Source organism: Vitis riparia, unplaced genomic scaffold (genome assembly GCF_004353265.1).
Source record: "Vitis riparia cultivar Riparia Gloire de Montpellier isolate 1030 unplaced genomic scaffold, EGFV_Vit.rip_1.0 scaffold205_pilon_pilon, whole genome shotgun sequence".
NCBI lineage: Eukaryota > Viridiplantae > Streptophyta > Magnoliopsida > Vitales > Vitaceae > Vitis > Vitis riparia.
The window spans coordinates 478,697-495,931 of NW_023269665.1; the positions used below are offsets into that span (position 1 = coordinate 478,697).

The following is a 17,235-nucleotide window of genomic DNA, read 5'->3' on the forward strand; positions in this document are numbered from 1 at the left end:
CAACAAGAAGCAACATTTTCTTGGCTTCTATATTAAGCTCTTCTTTAACCTATAAACTTTTTTCATAAAATTGGTTAAACAAGCATAAAGCTTTTATTGAGCTTAAAAAGAGTTTTTAGTTTTTCATGAGTTTATCCAAATAGAACCTAAATCTAGGTGTAAAAAATGTTCTAGAATTTAAAATATATTTTTTATAGCTAAGTCTTTTTTAAAAAAAAAATTGTTAAATTTTCATTTGGATTATTAAAAAGATTGAGGAAAAACAAAAGGAAATTAAAATAAGAGAAAAAAAAAAAGAAGCAAAGAATAGCTTAAAAAATAATAGGTTTAAACTCAATGATATTTTTTTTCATATTTCTAAAGCAAAATAAAAGATAAAATTTTACAAAACAATGAAAAAATAATAATAAGTTTAAACTTGGTGGTAATTTTTTACCACATCCCTTTCATTCTATCATTTTTCATAAGAGAAAGAGTAATCTATACATACAATTTTATTTTATTTTATTTTATTTTTTGTCTTTTTATTACAAAACAAACAAAGTTTTATAATTTCCTAATAATTTTTCCTTAATATTTTTCCACAATTCAAACCAATCCTAAAAAATTATGGATACACCAAACATAAGGTTTACCTTAGAAAAATGACCTTTACTCATAAAATTTTACATCTTTAGATCCATTATTTACACTAAATACCATTATCATCTCCATATACACTTCATAGCCCAACTAGGTCCAAAAGCAAAAATAATGAAACCTTAGCTTGGTAATTGGTTTCTATATGAAGATATCTCTTCAAAGATTGGAAGCCTCTTTGTTCTAAGTGGAGACCATTCATTCAATAACTTCTCAAGCTCATTGATAAAATCATCTTCAAGATCAAACCCCGTAATCGTCACTTTCTCTGGTGGTGGCAACCACTTGGGCTCCAACTCTAACATTAGTTCTTGGGCTCGATTTTGGGTTTGGCAATCTTCAGAGCCTGGAAGTTTACCTTGCAATACTTCATTGAGAACCAAATGGGCCTCGACATTTCGAGCCTGCTTAATAAGGCAATGGGCCAAGTTGCAAGCCTTGTTTGCGTCTGGATCAATCATTTGGGCTTTCTTGTACACCACCTCGGCTGCCATGAACTTAGATTTTGCATGTAGGCCCAACCCAAATTGCCCTATGATATAAGCCAAAATGCTTTCAAGTATAAGATATTTAGTTAATGGTTAATATTATGTTATGCAATTATGGTGCATCCTTTGATTTCAATAAATGAGTTGTCAACTAATAGGTCAACAATGCTCGCCTCATGACAAGAAATATTTGGCTCAATAAGGGAGCACACAAGTAGTGGGATTTGAATTTATGATCTTCTTGAAGAAAAAAAAAACAAAAACAAATGAGACTTCAACAATTTATTAAGCTATTAATTAAGGTGGTGTTTGTTAAGACTTAATGGTTAATAACTTAAAGATGATTTTAAGTTAAATTATATTTGATAAATCAATTTGAAAACTTAATAAAACTTCACAACTTAATTTGAGTCATTTGGTGGATTGAGTATGCAATAACTTAATGTCATAATTTAAAGTGAATAAACACTTATAAGTATTAAGTCAAAATAATTAATTTATTTTGAATCCCAAATCTCTTTTGCCTTGTTTTCTCATATATAATGAGAGTCTCTCTTATATCAATGACTCCATATTTTCTTTAGTAAATATTTTGTTGTTTTTTATGTGTTTATAATACTTTTAATATACATAATTGACAAATAAATTAATTTATTGCTTAATATTAATGAAAGTAAATATCAATAAAAAAAATTAATAAGAGTAAATATTAGTTAAACTAATAAAAATAAATATGTTAATTTAATAATATAAAAAATTAAGTTATTTACCAAAAAAAAAACCTTAATATTTATTGTAAAAATCAAGTAATAAGTTTTAAATCAACAACTTAAAAATAATTAACTAAAAGTCAACTTAAGTCATTAAATAATAAATATTAAGTCTTACCAAATACCCTCTAGCCCTAAAGTTTAAACAATAAGATTAATGATGTGTATGAAGCTAATTTGGACCAAAGTCTTAACATTGGTTAAGGGAACTTACTAGTATTCTAGAAGTTTCTTGTTTGATAGAAACTTGGAACTTCTTACCATGGGAGCGAGCAGTCTTTGTGGTTTTCCATTAAAGGCCTCTCCTTGGTATATCAACCTCAGCTTTTGCTTTAACAAATCAATCTGTTGATCCATTCTCCCACATTTCTACATGTATCATTCAATATTTACTTCCATTATTAATATATGAGAAAATTTCTATGCATAACTTGGTTTAAAAAATATATAGGTAATATACCTTGTATAGGTCAATGAGGACATTATCTAGTGGTTCTTGTGCTTGTTTGGAGCAAAGGCCTCTAAAAGACTTGATGGCTTCAATGGCCTCCTCTGTTCTATTTAGTTGTTTCATCACCACGGCCATGTCCTTAAGGGCACTATCTACTCTATCTCCTGCATTTATTGCCTCCAAAATAATACTATGGATGTTTCAAGATCTTTCTCAACTAGCTGAGCTTTCATGCAAAGTCATAAAAACCAAACATTACTCATTAATTTCATGATTAATATTTACACATTGAGTATGAAGCTTTCATGCAAACCTCAACTAGTTGGGGGCTTAATAATTAATGGATAGAGGTGCATATAAGAACATTTAAAGATATCATGGTCATTTTGCATGTACATTAGAATAAAGTCTTTAGGTAATGTACTAATAATACATATCAAGTCAATATGGAATGGAAAGTGGTTGTAATAAACCAAGTATTTCTATTGTTGTTATTTTGTTATATTAGCACACATCACATTCTTAGATGTACTTATAGATATCTCATTTCATGCCCTTCCAAACAAAATAATAATAAGATTAGCTATCTGCTTCATAATATGGTGTACACCCCAAATGGCTACCTATTGGGCTATCATGGAAGTCGTGAAAAAAATTGTTTTTTAATATCTAGTGAATTCCTTATACTAAATAGACTTAGTAACATAGCAACTCATAAATATATGCTTAGCTTGCCTTCAATTCTTAATCTACTTATAGAGAAGAAATTAGATCTTGAATGTTAATGACCTTGTCCTTACTTTTTCTAATTTTGGAAACTGGTCAATTATTATTATTGTAAAAGCCAATAAACTACTTTTCTCTTACGATATGCGAGATAGAGCAAAAACTATCTTATTTTTCTTACCACTATAATAGATCATAATCACAACCTAATAGTTTCATCAACCATTTTTATTGATTAAAGATGATGAGTCATTGTTCTTAAAAATATTTAAAATTGAAGTGATCAATTTTAATCTTCAAATACCTCTCAAACAAGTATAGATGGCACATTTCAACAACATAAATAATAGCAAGCATTTCTTTTTCATAATTAGATAAACCATGAGTTTTTTTTAAAAAAAAAAGTTTTACTTATGAATGCGATAGATCGACCTTCTTAGGAAAGCACTTCTTTGACTCCAACACCCAATGCATTGTACTTAATAATAATTCGTTGTCAAATTTGGTATGTGATTACTACCAAAAAGTGCTATTTTGTAGACCTAATTATAATGGTTTTAAGCACCTTTGGGTAGTAATCATATTCATTTAACCCAATTAATTCATTAAGGTCCTTAGTAATTGGTTTTAACCATTTTGTGGCAAGTTTACATGTTTTTATCAGCTTATGAATCAATTCAAGCATGCCAAATGATGGAGGAGCTACTTGGACAAGTTAAAGCAAGGATTTTGGAAGTTTACAGGCTTGAATTTCAAGTGGAAACACTAGCACAAACAAAGGGATAGCCATTTCGCAAGGCAAGGCAAAGTACCTTGCCAAAATGCAATTTTTCGCAAGGAGAAAATGCACCTTGCCAAATTTGGCAAGGTGAATTTACTCATGATGTGAAAATTTGGCACTTCGCATCATGAGTAATTCACCTTGCGAAAATTTCGCAAGGTAACCTTTTACCTTGCCAAAATTTCGCAAGTAACCTTTTACCTTGCCAAATTTCCTCCGTTTCTCCACGCACGCACCACCGACTTCCCAGATATTTTTAGCTTGCTATTTCTCGTGTAAATTCCTTTTGTAACCTTGTATTCAGCCGACATAAGGCTTTATCTTGTAATTTTGCTATATATAGAGGTGCACAACGCCTCCAAAAAAGAGAAGAATTTGGGGATCGATCCTCTGTACATTAACTTAGAAATATATAAAGCTCTGTTTTTCTCTCTTCTCCGGTTCTTCCCCATTTCTATTTTCTTAGTAGCCAAACACCTCTGAGGACTTTTCCTCAGAGGATGATTGGCTAAAACTTTTAAGTTTCTCAAGTATGGATGTTATGTGATGGCTTGGATGCAATCCCATGGAAATTTCTTGCACCTGGAAGGTAAGGTAGTCGTTTTTCATTAATGGTTCATTAATGCAAAGTTTGGTTTTTATTTCCTTTAGACAACTTCCAACGCCAATACTTGATAAGCTTTTGGATTTCTATCCATTAGTTATCTCCTACGAGTTATTGGAAGGTGAGGTTTTCAATTCCAAGTTTTGCATTAATCCGTTAGAACCAATTTCAATGGCATTGAAAGGTGAGTTTATCACCTGGAATGACTTTGAGTTGCCAATATTGGTAAGCTTTTAGCTTTAGACATTAGTTATCTCTTACGAGCCATTCAAATGAAGTCTAAGGTGAATAACCATTGATGAAATTCACTACCATCTTTTTGCCATTTTAAAGGATTAAAACTTGATTTTCTAAATCCATACCGGTTCGGGAAGCAAGCATCACCATAGTTGCAACCCAACACGAGGAGCCTATCCTGAGATTTCCAATTTCATAAGAGCCAAGCATAGTTATCCTATCTTTGAGAAACTTGTTTTTACACCCTTTCATTTTAGTCTTTAATGTTAGCTTAAATTAGTTTAAATCTTTCTAAAACATTTACATCTTCTTTTAAAGCTAACATCCATAAGAAAATCACCTATTTCCTAATTTGAATATCACTAGTGTTTGCGAAAACCTTCCTAGTGAACGATCCTAGAACCATATGCTATAGTAGCTTTGCTACTTTAGTAATAGTATTTAAGGTATAAATTTGGTTGATACGCCTTTAAAGCTAAGCTACCATAAGTCGCATCAAATGGCGCCGTTGCCGGGGAAGGTGCCACAAGCACAATGAAGCAACCATTAAGGGTAACTTGTGATCTTCATCACAAGTTTGGTGAGTTTTCTTATAATTTTTTTTTTTTTTTTTTAGTTTAGTTTTTATTTAGTTAAATTTTTTATTCTCTTTTCTTTTATTTTTGTTTTAATTTCAATTTGTGCATTCCTTGTTGGATTCGAGACCAAAGGGAACCCTGGTACAAGTTGAAGAAAAGAGCCTTAGTTGAATATCATTTTTTTTAGAAATGGAATTCCACATGAAGATCAAAGCTCTCAACATCAACCGAATGACAAATTCACATACCTATCCATGAGGGATCGATTGAATTAGGGAAAAGGCAAGTTCAACAAAGCCAATGGGGTAGTAAGTATGCTTTGAATGGAGATGATTCATATGAGCATACGGTAGGGGAGTGCCCTACCATTCCAACTATGAGAGACATGTGCGGTTACCAAAGCTCCTACACCTCAAGTTGGAATAACCATCCCAACCTTAGAACCAACCTCAACCTCAACCATCAATGAGTACATCTTCATTGGAGCAAGCCATTTTGAAGATAAGCAAAGTCATGGAGGACTTTGTAGGTGAGCAACAAAAGATCAACTCTCATCTTAATGAAAGATTGATAATTTGGAGAGTTCAATAAATGTAAGAATGGAGGAGGTTTATAATGATCTATCACTAAGGATAGAAAAAGTTCAAGACTCCATTGAGAAGCTCACCAATCTCGACATAGCAAGGGGGAAAAGGAAGCTTCCTCCTCAACCCCACCATAACCTTCAAGGAACCAATGCAAAAAGATCAAGGAAAGTGTTGAAGATCGACACTTTGGTGGGGGATTGCTATGACAACTCTATAGACCAACCTTCCATTGAAAATCATAAGGTTCAAGATGATAAAGGGTTACCTGAACCCTTTAAAGCATCCACTTCTGTAGGGAAGAGAAGAGAAACGAATTCCCTTGGACCAAATGGTGAAGGATGCCAATTTGTTTGGGATCCAGGGGGAATTCAGCATGATGTGGGTGTGTGAGTGAGGATGAGCTAAATAGTTCATCTTCTTTTTGGGGTACATGCTATCAGCTTCATTTAAATTCTATGCTTTCTTTAAATTTATGCATGTTTTAGTTTGAATTCTTAGCTTTAATTTAGTTTTAATATGTTTTTAAGATGAGTTTTGAAGTGTTCATGCAGGTACGATGCTTGCAAAAATCGAAATGGAGGTGAAACAGAGGAAACAGGGGAGCCAAAATGCATAAGCAAAGCTCTCAGTGGAATTTCGCACCATGAACACACTCAGTGCGAATTTTTCACACAGTGATAGTGTATGGTGCGAAAAGGAATTTCTATACATTTTGGAAAGCCAAGCCTCCCGGGATGCTATCTTTCGCACCTCAATTACTAGTGCGAAAATTTCGCACCTTGTTTATCTTGGTGTTAAATGATTTTCAAGCTAATTTCTAAAAACAAAGCTCTCGGGAAGGCCTTTTTCTTGAATTCCATGTTTTTCCAAGTTTAAAAATTCATGAATGCATTTCCAAACTTTTGTTTCAAATCCAAACCCAATTTCTTCCAAAAACAAACACCATTCTAAGCCAAAAATACTATTCACCTTCTTCTACAACCTCCATAGCTGCACACCACCATTCTTAATTCTCCACCCTTCACCAATTTTCTAGTTTTCTCCCATTAGAAACCTTCCCTTCATCCATTCTAACCTTAGGAACACAATTTTAGAAATCCCATCCATCCAACTTTTTAAAAATCGAATTTCAAAACCATTCCATGCATGGCTGTCCACTTTGATTTTCATTTTCCATCATTTAATTTTGTTTTTCATCATTTAAAAACTACCCAAACACCTTAGGAATCTGTTTAGAGCCTAACCATACCTTTTAAAAAAAAAAAAAAAAAAAAACCATTTTTGAATTTTTCCCAAAACTTGGAAAACACACAGTCGGCTTCAAAGCAGGTGAACAGTGACTGTGCCAATTTTGGCACTCACTGTTCACTCCTCCTTTGTTTTCCCCTGTTTTAGCCAAAATCTCCAATTTTAACACCCCTGCAAGCTACATTCAAATATCATTGCAACTTATATGAGTATACCATCATGGCATGGACCCTTTGAGCCTTGTCCTCAGCTGCTCAAAGTGGGGCCCACTCATTATTTTTGTAAATATTTAATATAAATTCATCTCTCATTCAATTTTTGAATTTTGAAACAGGTGGTTCAACCTTCTCAACTCCAAGTCCACATCACATGAGGTACCATTTCCTTCCTCCTTATTTTCGATTCAAACATTGAGGACAATGTTCATCTCAGTTGGGGGAAAGATGAGGAAGTAAGTATTAGTTTAAATTTTTATCATACTTAGATAAATTAGCTACTTTTTGTTTAAATTTTTAAAATTTTTGCTTTAAACTCCATGGATATTAAGGATTAACTCTCAAAATTAAATGAGAGAAGTCGAGTTTCAACTTGATTGCATGAGTCTTAGAGTTTGTATTATGCTCTTCTAAAAGTTGATGAATTGTTGAAACTCCCATTGCATGCAAACTTATCTCTTCCACCTTAAGCTATTCACACACACATACATTAGATTCTGGTTATAAGATGTGAAACTATCTCACCCTCTAAGCTTGAGAAATCATAATTTGACACCTTTAACCTCTCTTTAATAGTGTTGGGACACCTCATAAAGACCAATGAGTCTTTGAAAAAATAGAAAAAAGAAAATATATATATATAATAAACTTCTTTGCTTGCTTTGAAACCCGAGCATGGTCCGAAGGGGTGGCAAAAGCCTTTAAAGCCTGGTGCCCTAAGCCTTTAGGGGTTGGGAGTCACCGATCCTCTGCTTGTTACATGGGTGAATTGGTTAAGTTTAGTAAGTGAAAAGAATTGTGAATAAGAGGTGCATTCCTAGCCTATCAAGAGATGGTTAATTTTGCTAAGCTTAAAGAAAGACTTAGGTTGGGGGGAGATGATAGTTATCTATACTATACTCGGAAGCTAATCACATTAACACTTAGCTTTTAGTGGAAGAATTTAATTTGGATCTTTTGAGAGTGGAAATTCTTTTGATACTTAAACTTGCATAATATCCATTCTTTGTACTCTATGATCAAGTGAATGCTTTGACAACTCTTATTATAGGTTGAGTTTCACATCTTTATTGATCCATGGATGTCCATCATGCCACTCATATCATTTTTTGGAGTGATTTGCATGATCCCTTTTATGTATATTATTATAGTTGACTTAGTTTTTTATCTCCTCCATTGCTAAGGGACTAGCAATGAGTCGGTTGGGGGTGTGATTACTACCAAAAAGTGCTATTTTGTAGACCTAATTATAATGGTTTTAAGCACCTTTGAGTAGTAATCATATTCATTTGACCCAATTAATTCATTAAGGTCCTTAGTAATTGGTTTTAACCATTTTGTGGCAAGTTTACATGTTTTTATCAGCTTATGAATCAATTCAAGCATGCCAAATGATGGAAGAGCTACTTGGACAAGTTAAAGCAAGGATTTTGGAAGTTTACAGGCTTGAATTTCAAGTGGAAACACGAGCACAAACAAAGGGATAGCCGTTTCGCAAGGCAAGGCAAAGTACCTTGCCAAAATGCAATTTTCGCAAGGTGAAAATGCACCTTGCCAAATTTGGCAAGGTGAATTTACTCATGATGCGAAAATATGGCACTTTGCATCATGAGTAATTCACCTTGCAAAAATTTCGCAAGGTAACCTTTTACCTTGCCAAAATTTCGCAAGTAACCTTTTACCTTGCCAAATTTCCTCTGTTTCTCCACGCACGCACCACCGACTTCCCAGATATTTTTAGCTTGATATTTGCTCGTGTAAATTCCTTTTGTAACCTTGTATTCAGCCGACATAAGGTTTTATCTTGTAATTTTGCTATATATAGAGGTGCATAACGCCTCCAAAAAAAAAAAGAGGGAGATTTTGGGGGATCGATCCTCTGTACATTAACTTAGAAATATATAAAGCTCTGTTTTTCTCTCTTCTTCGGTTCTTCCCTATTTCTATTTTCTTAGTAGCCAAATAGCCTCTAAGGACTTTTCCTCAGAGGATGATTGGCTAAAACTTTTAAGTTTCTCAAAGTATGGATGTTATGTGATGGCTTGGATGCAATCCCATGGAAATTTCTCGCACCTAGAAGGTAAGGTAGTCGTTTTTCATTAATGGTTCATTAATGGAAAGTTTGGTTTTTATTTCATTTGGACAACTTCCAACGGCCAATACTTATAAGCTTTTGGATTTCTATCCATTAGCTATCTCCTACGAGCTATTGGAAGGTGAGCTTTTTCAATTCCAAGTTTTGCATTAATCCATTATAACCAATTTCAATGGCCATTGAAAGGTGAGTTTATCACCTGGAATGACTTTGAGTTGCCAATATTTGGTAAGCTTTTAGCTTTAGACCATTAGTTATCTCTTACGAGCCATTCAAAGGAAGTTTAAGGTGAATAACCATTGATGAAATTCACTACCATCTGTTTTGCCATTTTAAAGGATTAAAAGTTGATTTGCTAAATCCATACCGGTTCGAGAAGCAAACATCACCATAGTTGCAACCCCAACGCGAGGAGCCTATCCTGAGATTTCCAATTTGCATAAGAGCCAGAGCATAGCTATCCTATCTTTGAGAAACTTGTTTTTACACCCTTTCATTTTAGTCTTTAATGTTAGCTTAAATTAGTTTAAATCTCTCTAAAACATTTACATATTCTTTTAAAGCTAACATCCATAAGAAAATCACCTATTTTCCTAATTTGAATATCACTAGTGTTTGCGAAAACCCTTCCCAGTGAACGATCCTAGAACCACTATCCTATAGTAGCTTGGCTACTTTAGTAATAGTATTTAAGGTATAAATTTTGTTGATACCCCTTTAAAGCTAAGCTACCATAAGTCGCATCAAAAGTCACAGGCATCACACATCACTTCAAAGGGTAGTTGCCAGTTAGGAGCCCTCACTATTAGAGCGGTTGTAAAATATTGCTTCAATTGGTCAAAACTCTTTTGACATCTTTCATCCCATATAAACTTAGCATCATTAGCTAAAAGTTCACAAAGAGGCTTTGAAAGCTTAGAGAAGTCTTTTATAAATCTTCTGTAGAACCCTACATGGCCAAGGAATTGCCTTACTCCTTTTACAGTTGTTGGGGATGGCAATTTGATAATAAGTTCCACCTTTGCTTTATCAACTTCAATGCCTTTCTCGGAGATGATATGGCCAAAGACAATTCCTTAATGTACCATAAAGTGGCATTTCTCCCAGTTGAGCACCAAGTCCTTTTCAATGCATCTGTTAAGAACCTTCCAAATTGACTAAGCATTCTTCAAATGTACCTCCATATATGGTGATATCATCCATGAAAACCTCCATAATTCGTTCCACCATATCACTAAAGATACTAAGCATACATCTTTGGAATGTTGCAGGTGCATTGCATAAACCAAAAGGCATTCTTTTGTAGGCGTATGTTCCAAATGGACATGTGAAAGTGGTCTTCTCCCGATCTTCAACATCAATTTCAATTTGGAAATACCCTGAGTACCTGTCAAAGAGACAATAGAAAGGATGGCCAGAGACTCTCTCCAGCACTTGATCAATAAATGGGAGTGGAAAATGATATTTCCTTGTCACCGCATTCAATTTTCTATAGTCAATACACACCCTCCAACCTGAAGTGAGGCGTGTAGCAATTTCTTCTCATTTTTTATTTTGAACCATAGTAATCCCTGACTTCTTTGGTACCACTTGAGTAGGACTCACCCAAGGGCTGTCAGATATGGGATAAATAATGCCCACTTGAAGTAGCTTCAGCACCTCAGCTCGCACCACCTCTTGCAAAAGAGGATTCAATCTTCTTTAAGGTTGACGAATTGGTTTAGCTTCTTCCTCCATATATATGTGATGTGTACAAACCAAAGGACTAATTCCTTTCAAGTCAGATATTTGCCATCCTATTGCTTTCTTACACCTCTTGAGAACTTCAAGTAGAGAAATCCCCTGATGAGTAGTAAGAGATGAAGATATAACAACAGGGGATTGGTTATTTTCTTCCAAGTACGTGTAATTCAACTCCATGGGCAGAGGTTTCAAATTGAGCTTTGGGATCTCTTCCTTATCAGCTTCTTGTGCCTTCTCTTTATTGAACAAAGGTAGAATCTCTTCTTTCCTCCTCCAACCTTGTAGAGTAGCAAGCACATTAGTGGGTTCAAACAACCCTTCTTCAAGATCCACAAGACTTTCATTCAACTTGTCTTGCATATTCTGATTACAATGCTCCTCCACTAGAGTGTCAATAATGCATACCTCTTCTGGACCTTCTTCTTTTTCCGGAGTGATTAGCATTTTAGACATATAAAAGATATTAAGCTCAAGTGTCATGTTGCCAAAAGTGAGTTGCATAAGTCCATTCCTACAATTGATGATTGCATTTGAGGTAGCAAGAAATGGTCTTCCAAGGATGACAGGAACATAATTAGCTTCCTTGACAAAGGGATCAGTATCAAGAACAACAAAATCTACTAGATAGTAGAAATTATCAACTTGAACTATGACATCTTCAATTATCCCCCTTGGAATTTTCACTGATCTATCAGCTAAAGATAGAGTGATTGATGTTGGCTTCAATTCACCAAGTCCCAATTGCTTGTAGACAGAGTATGGTAGCAAATTCACACTTGCTCCCAAGTCTAACAAAGCTTTTTTCACTACCTTTCCCCCAATCATGACTGAAATGGTAGGACATCCCGGATCTTTGTACTTCAAAGGAGATTTGCATTGTATGATGGCACTTACTTGCTCAGTCAAGAAGGCTTTTTTATTCACATTCAACCCTCTTTTGATAGTACACAGGTCCTTTTGGAATTTTTCATATGTTGGAACTTGCTTAATCATATCCAGCAATGGAGTATTGACTTTCACTTGCCTCAATACTTCAAGGATTTTTTATGCATTTTTTATCCCATTTTTCCCATGCAAAGCTTGAGGAAAAGGTGGAGATGTGTGTTTCTTCATCACTTCTTCCTTAATAAGCTCTTTCTTTGGATTTGAATTCACTGTTGAATCATGGTCCTCTTTCTCTTCACTAATATCTTTTTTCTTTCCTTTGATTTCCTCCCTCTTCTTTGTCTCTTCTTCTTCTTCCTCTTCAACATGTGGCTTAGGTGTTGGTGACTCAACCTTTTACCACTCCTAAGAGTGATGAAGGCTTTGACATCTCTCACCTGTGAAGATTCTCCCTCCTGAGTTTCTACTTCATGGATACCCTTGGGGTTTTGGTGAGGTTGAGAAGGAAATTTACCCTTCTCTTGCACTGTGTTCAAATTAGTGAGCCTTGAGATTAAGTATTGGAGATTATCTATCTTCTGAGATAAGTCATTTTACATCCCATCCATCCTTTTATTCAAAGTATTCTCTACACTATCAATTCTTTGACTAAGTTGAGCATTGATGGGTTTTTGGTCTCCAACAAAATCTCCCACAACCTTTCTAAGATTCACTATTGCTTGTTCAAGACTTGAAGCTTGTTGAGATGGTTGAGCCGACTGTTGGTACTGAGGTGCTCTTGGCTTCTATGAAAAATTTAAATGATTCCTCCAGCTTAAGTTGTAAGTGTTTCCATACGAAGCATTGCTATTGGGCTTGAATTATCCAATGACATTTGCTTGATCTCCAAACATTTCTCTAGCAACTGGAATTGTAAGGCACTCCTCCACTAAGTGTTCATAAGATTGACAAATAGAACATGGTTTTACTTGCACTGGTGTTTCAACAACAGCTTGCACTTCATGCATCTTTTTCAGTTTTAGCTCCTCTAATATTCTTGTCATAGCTACAAATTTTGCTTTCATATCAACTTCTTCATTTAAGGTGTACATCCCAGCCTTAGCATGAAAAGCATTTGGTTGAGACTTCATTTTTCCTACTTCTCCTTTATTCGGTTTATCCCATCCCCTTGAGACTTCAGCTACATAACTCAAGAAATCCATAGCTTCCTCAGGATTCTTACTCATGAAATCTCCTCCACACATTGTCTCAAGGAGTTGCTTCATTGAGGAAGACATCCCATCATAGAAATAACTCACCAATAGCCATGTATCAAAACCATGGCGAGGACAAGCATTAATGGCTTCCATGTATCTTTCCCAACACTCATAGAATTTCTCATTCTCTTTAGCTAAGAAGTTTGAAATTTGCCTTTTCAAGCCATTTATTATGTGAGTAGGAAAAAACTTCTTGAGGAATTCAACTTGTAAATCAGTCCAAGTACGAATACTCCTTGGCCTTAAAGAATTAAGCCAAATCTTGGCCTTATCTTTTAAAGTAAAAGGAAATAGCTTAAGCCTCATCAAGTCGATTGAAGCTCCTCCCTCTCGGAATGTATTACAAACATCTTCAAATTCCTTGATATGTGCATAGGGATTCTCACTTTCCATTCCTTGGAAAGTTGGTAGAAGTGGAACAATATGGGGTCTGATCACTAGCTGCTTTATAGGGGGCACTATACATGATGGTGCACTCATACGAGGTGGTGCATGCGGTCCCTCATTGATCTGAATTCATTGGGATTGTCCTGATGACCTTGGTGATTATGCTAATCTTCAGGTGTAGTTTCCATGATGTTTAAGCTCAATTCCAATTCCTTGTTATGAGGTGTTTCACGTTTAACAAGCCTTCCTCCACTATCTTGTATCCAATTTGACATACACAACTAAAGTATCAACTGTAATAAAAAAAAAAACAAAAAACAGAGGAAAATAAAAAAAACAAGACTAGAGAAAGACTTAGATTAACTAAAACCAAATTAAAAGCTATGTTAGAATATGAACAAGTAAAAGAAACAACTAAAAGAGTTAGTAAAATGAAAGAAAATTCACCAAACTTGTGATGAAAATCACAAGTATGCTGAAATAATATCATTGTGAAGTTGTCACCTTCCTCGGCAATGGCACCATTTGATTCATGGTTCCCAATTGGTGTCTCAACTGATTCATGTCCAGCTAGTGTTCCTTGATTGTGGTCATCAGAAGGGAGTAATCAACAAAATTTACAGCCTATATCACCATGCATTAGGATAACTTTAGCTAATATAGCATAGTGGCTCTAGGATCGTTCACTGGGAAGGGTTTTCAACTTACAACTGATATCAGTTCAAAGTTAAATTGATGTTTTTTCATTTCAAGGTTAGCTTAAGAAAAAAACATAAACTTTGGTTGAAAAAGGTTTTCTTTTATGCTAACTAAAAAGAAAGTAATGGAAATTACTTATGAAGAAAAACATTCCTTGGAGTTTTAGGTTCACAGGGGAGGCTCCTCATGCAAAAACAGAGCTCCGGTCACTTGGTTCTTTTCCTCGCATTAGAGAATTAACATATAGTTAATTATCTAACCGGTGTTGTACAGATGCTTCCCTTTAATGGATTTCAGCACTAATACCCTCTCACTGATGCAACTTGCAATGGCTCGTGCCTCTCACCTAGCATTTGCCATTGAAGGTGATCATTAACCTTGGACTTCCCTTCTCAAGCTCGCAAGAGATAACTAATGGATGTCTCCTTAGAGTTCAAAAGCTTACCAAGTGTTGGCAATTCTAGAAAATCCTACCTTCAAGTCACCTCCCAAAAGCTCGCAAGAGATAAACTAGTGCATCTCCATGGACGGAGATCACTTGCCTTACCAAGTGTTGGCTCATGTGATTTGAAGGTGTTTTAAGTTAACTAAAAACATAGAAATCATTAATTGGTCACACTTTCTCTTCATTAATGGCTGAAACAACAAAACTACCAATTCTTGCATTTGGGGCCTTACCCGGCAACCTTAGCTCCAAGGAACTAAAAGTCTAGCCACTCATTCTCTGAGGAAACATCCTCAGAGCTTGTTTGGCTAGTAAGAAAAATTAAATAAATATATACAATCAAAATGAGAAGGTAAGGCAGAGCAAAGGCTCTGTATTTTACTTCCTTGCAAAACTATACAAAGTTGTCTGAGAACAAGCTTCCCGTCCTCCTCTCTTGTAATGGAATTTACAAAACAATATATATGGGGCTATTTACCTTTTGTTCTTGCTTAAAGACTAAGGAATCCTATGATAGGTGGATTACAAGGAGAGTTTGGGGATTTAGACATCAAATAGCTAAAGCAAAAAATCTCAAAATGTCGGTCGCAAATATCGGGAAGCTTCAGGAGAATTTCTTAGCCATGCAAGATGGCTGCGAAATTTCACAGCATGAAGGACACCATTTCGCAGCCCTCCTCTTATGATTTCATAGCCAAAGGCTGATTTCGCAGCCCTGCGAAATTGGCGTTCAACTTGGAGTGATCGACTTCCAATGGCTGTAACTCCTTCATTTCAACTCTGAATCACATACTGTTTAAAGCTTTGGATTTCTAACTTCCCTAGCTTCGAAATAACATATAGTATGCACAAATTGAGCTCCATAAAGTGCTCCAAAAGTGGTTGATAGTGACTATTCTTTTGAATGCTTCATGGTGGATTTCTCTATTTTTTTCCCCTCCTTGCACTCATGATTTGCTTAGGGCAAAGGACTTTAAAGCTTCAAAGCTTTGGTTCTTCATGTTTTTTAGCTTTCCATTGCTTTTCCATGGATTCCAAAGAACTCTCCTCAATCTCGGATTGCTTTGGTGATTAAATTACTAACAAAAACACCAAAACTTACATAATTTGATTAGAAATGATTGCAAAGGTCCTTAATATGTTAATTGGGTTAAAAAGTGATAACTACTACTCAAAAGTGTTTAAAAGAGTTAATTACAAGCTATCAAATAGCACTTTTTGAGTAGTAATCAAAACTCAAGGATCTAGATACTATGAATGACTCATGGTTATGGATGATATGAACAATTTTGGGTCATGAACTCAAGGCTCTAGACACAATGATCAACTTAGGGTTATGGATGAACAAACAACTTTTGTTCATGAGCTTAGGACCCTAGATGTTATGAACACCTCATTATTGTGGATGATATGAATGACTCAGGATCCCATGATCTTAGGCCTCTAGATGCTATGAACAACTTAGGGCTGAGGATGATATGAATGATTCTTGGTCATAAGCCTATAGCTTTAAATGCTATAAAAGCTAAGGACCGTGGATGATGTGGAGGACTCTTGGTCGTGAGCTCAGGGACCTATATGCCATGAACAACTCAGGGTTGTGGTTGACAAGAACGTGTCCCATTCATGAGTTCACGACTCTAAATGCTATGAACAAATCAAGGTTGTGGGTGACATGAGCTACTCCGAGTCATGAGCTTACGACTTTAGATGCTATGAAGAACTCAAGGCATTGGAAGATATGAAGGAATAATGATCCCTTGAGCTTAAGCCTCTATATGTTATGAACAACCCAGGGTTGTAGATGATATGAACAATTCTTGGCCATGAGCCATGGCTCTAAATTCTATGAACAACATAGGGCAATGGATGACATGATTGTCTTCGGGTAGTGAGCTTAGGGCTCAAGATGCTACCAATAACTCATGTTTTGGTTAACATAAACCACTCCAAGTCTTGAGCTTAGCATTCCAGATGCAATGAATAACTCAAGAGTGTGGATGACATAAACGACTTTGGGTCATGAGCTTAGGGCTTTCGATACTATGAACAACTTAGGGTTGTGGTTGACATGAATGACTTCGAGTTGTGAGCTCATGACTTTAGATGCTATGAACTGCTCAAGGCTGTGGATTATATGAGCTACTCCGGGTTGTGAACTCAAGGCACTAGATGCTATGAACCGCTCAGGGTTATGGATGACATGAACGAATCTAGGTCATGAGCTCATAACTCTAGATGCTATGAAAAACTCAAGGTTGTGGATGATATGAGCTACTTTGGGTCCTCAACTCAAGGCTTTAGATGTTATGAACTACTCAAGGTTGTGGATGACATGAACAACTTCGCGTCATGAGCTTAGAGCTCTAAATGCTATGAACTACATAGAATTGTGGATAAT

General features: G+C 35.4%; 1 pseudogene; it reads right to left on the bottom strand.

The window, feature by feature from the left end:
• Positions 1 to 576: 576 nt before the first annotated feature.
• Positions 577 to 2,627, bottom strand: LOC117909726 (annotated as a pseudogene).
• Between the last annotated feature and the right edge of the window lie 14,608 nt (positions 2,628 to 17,235).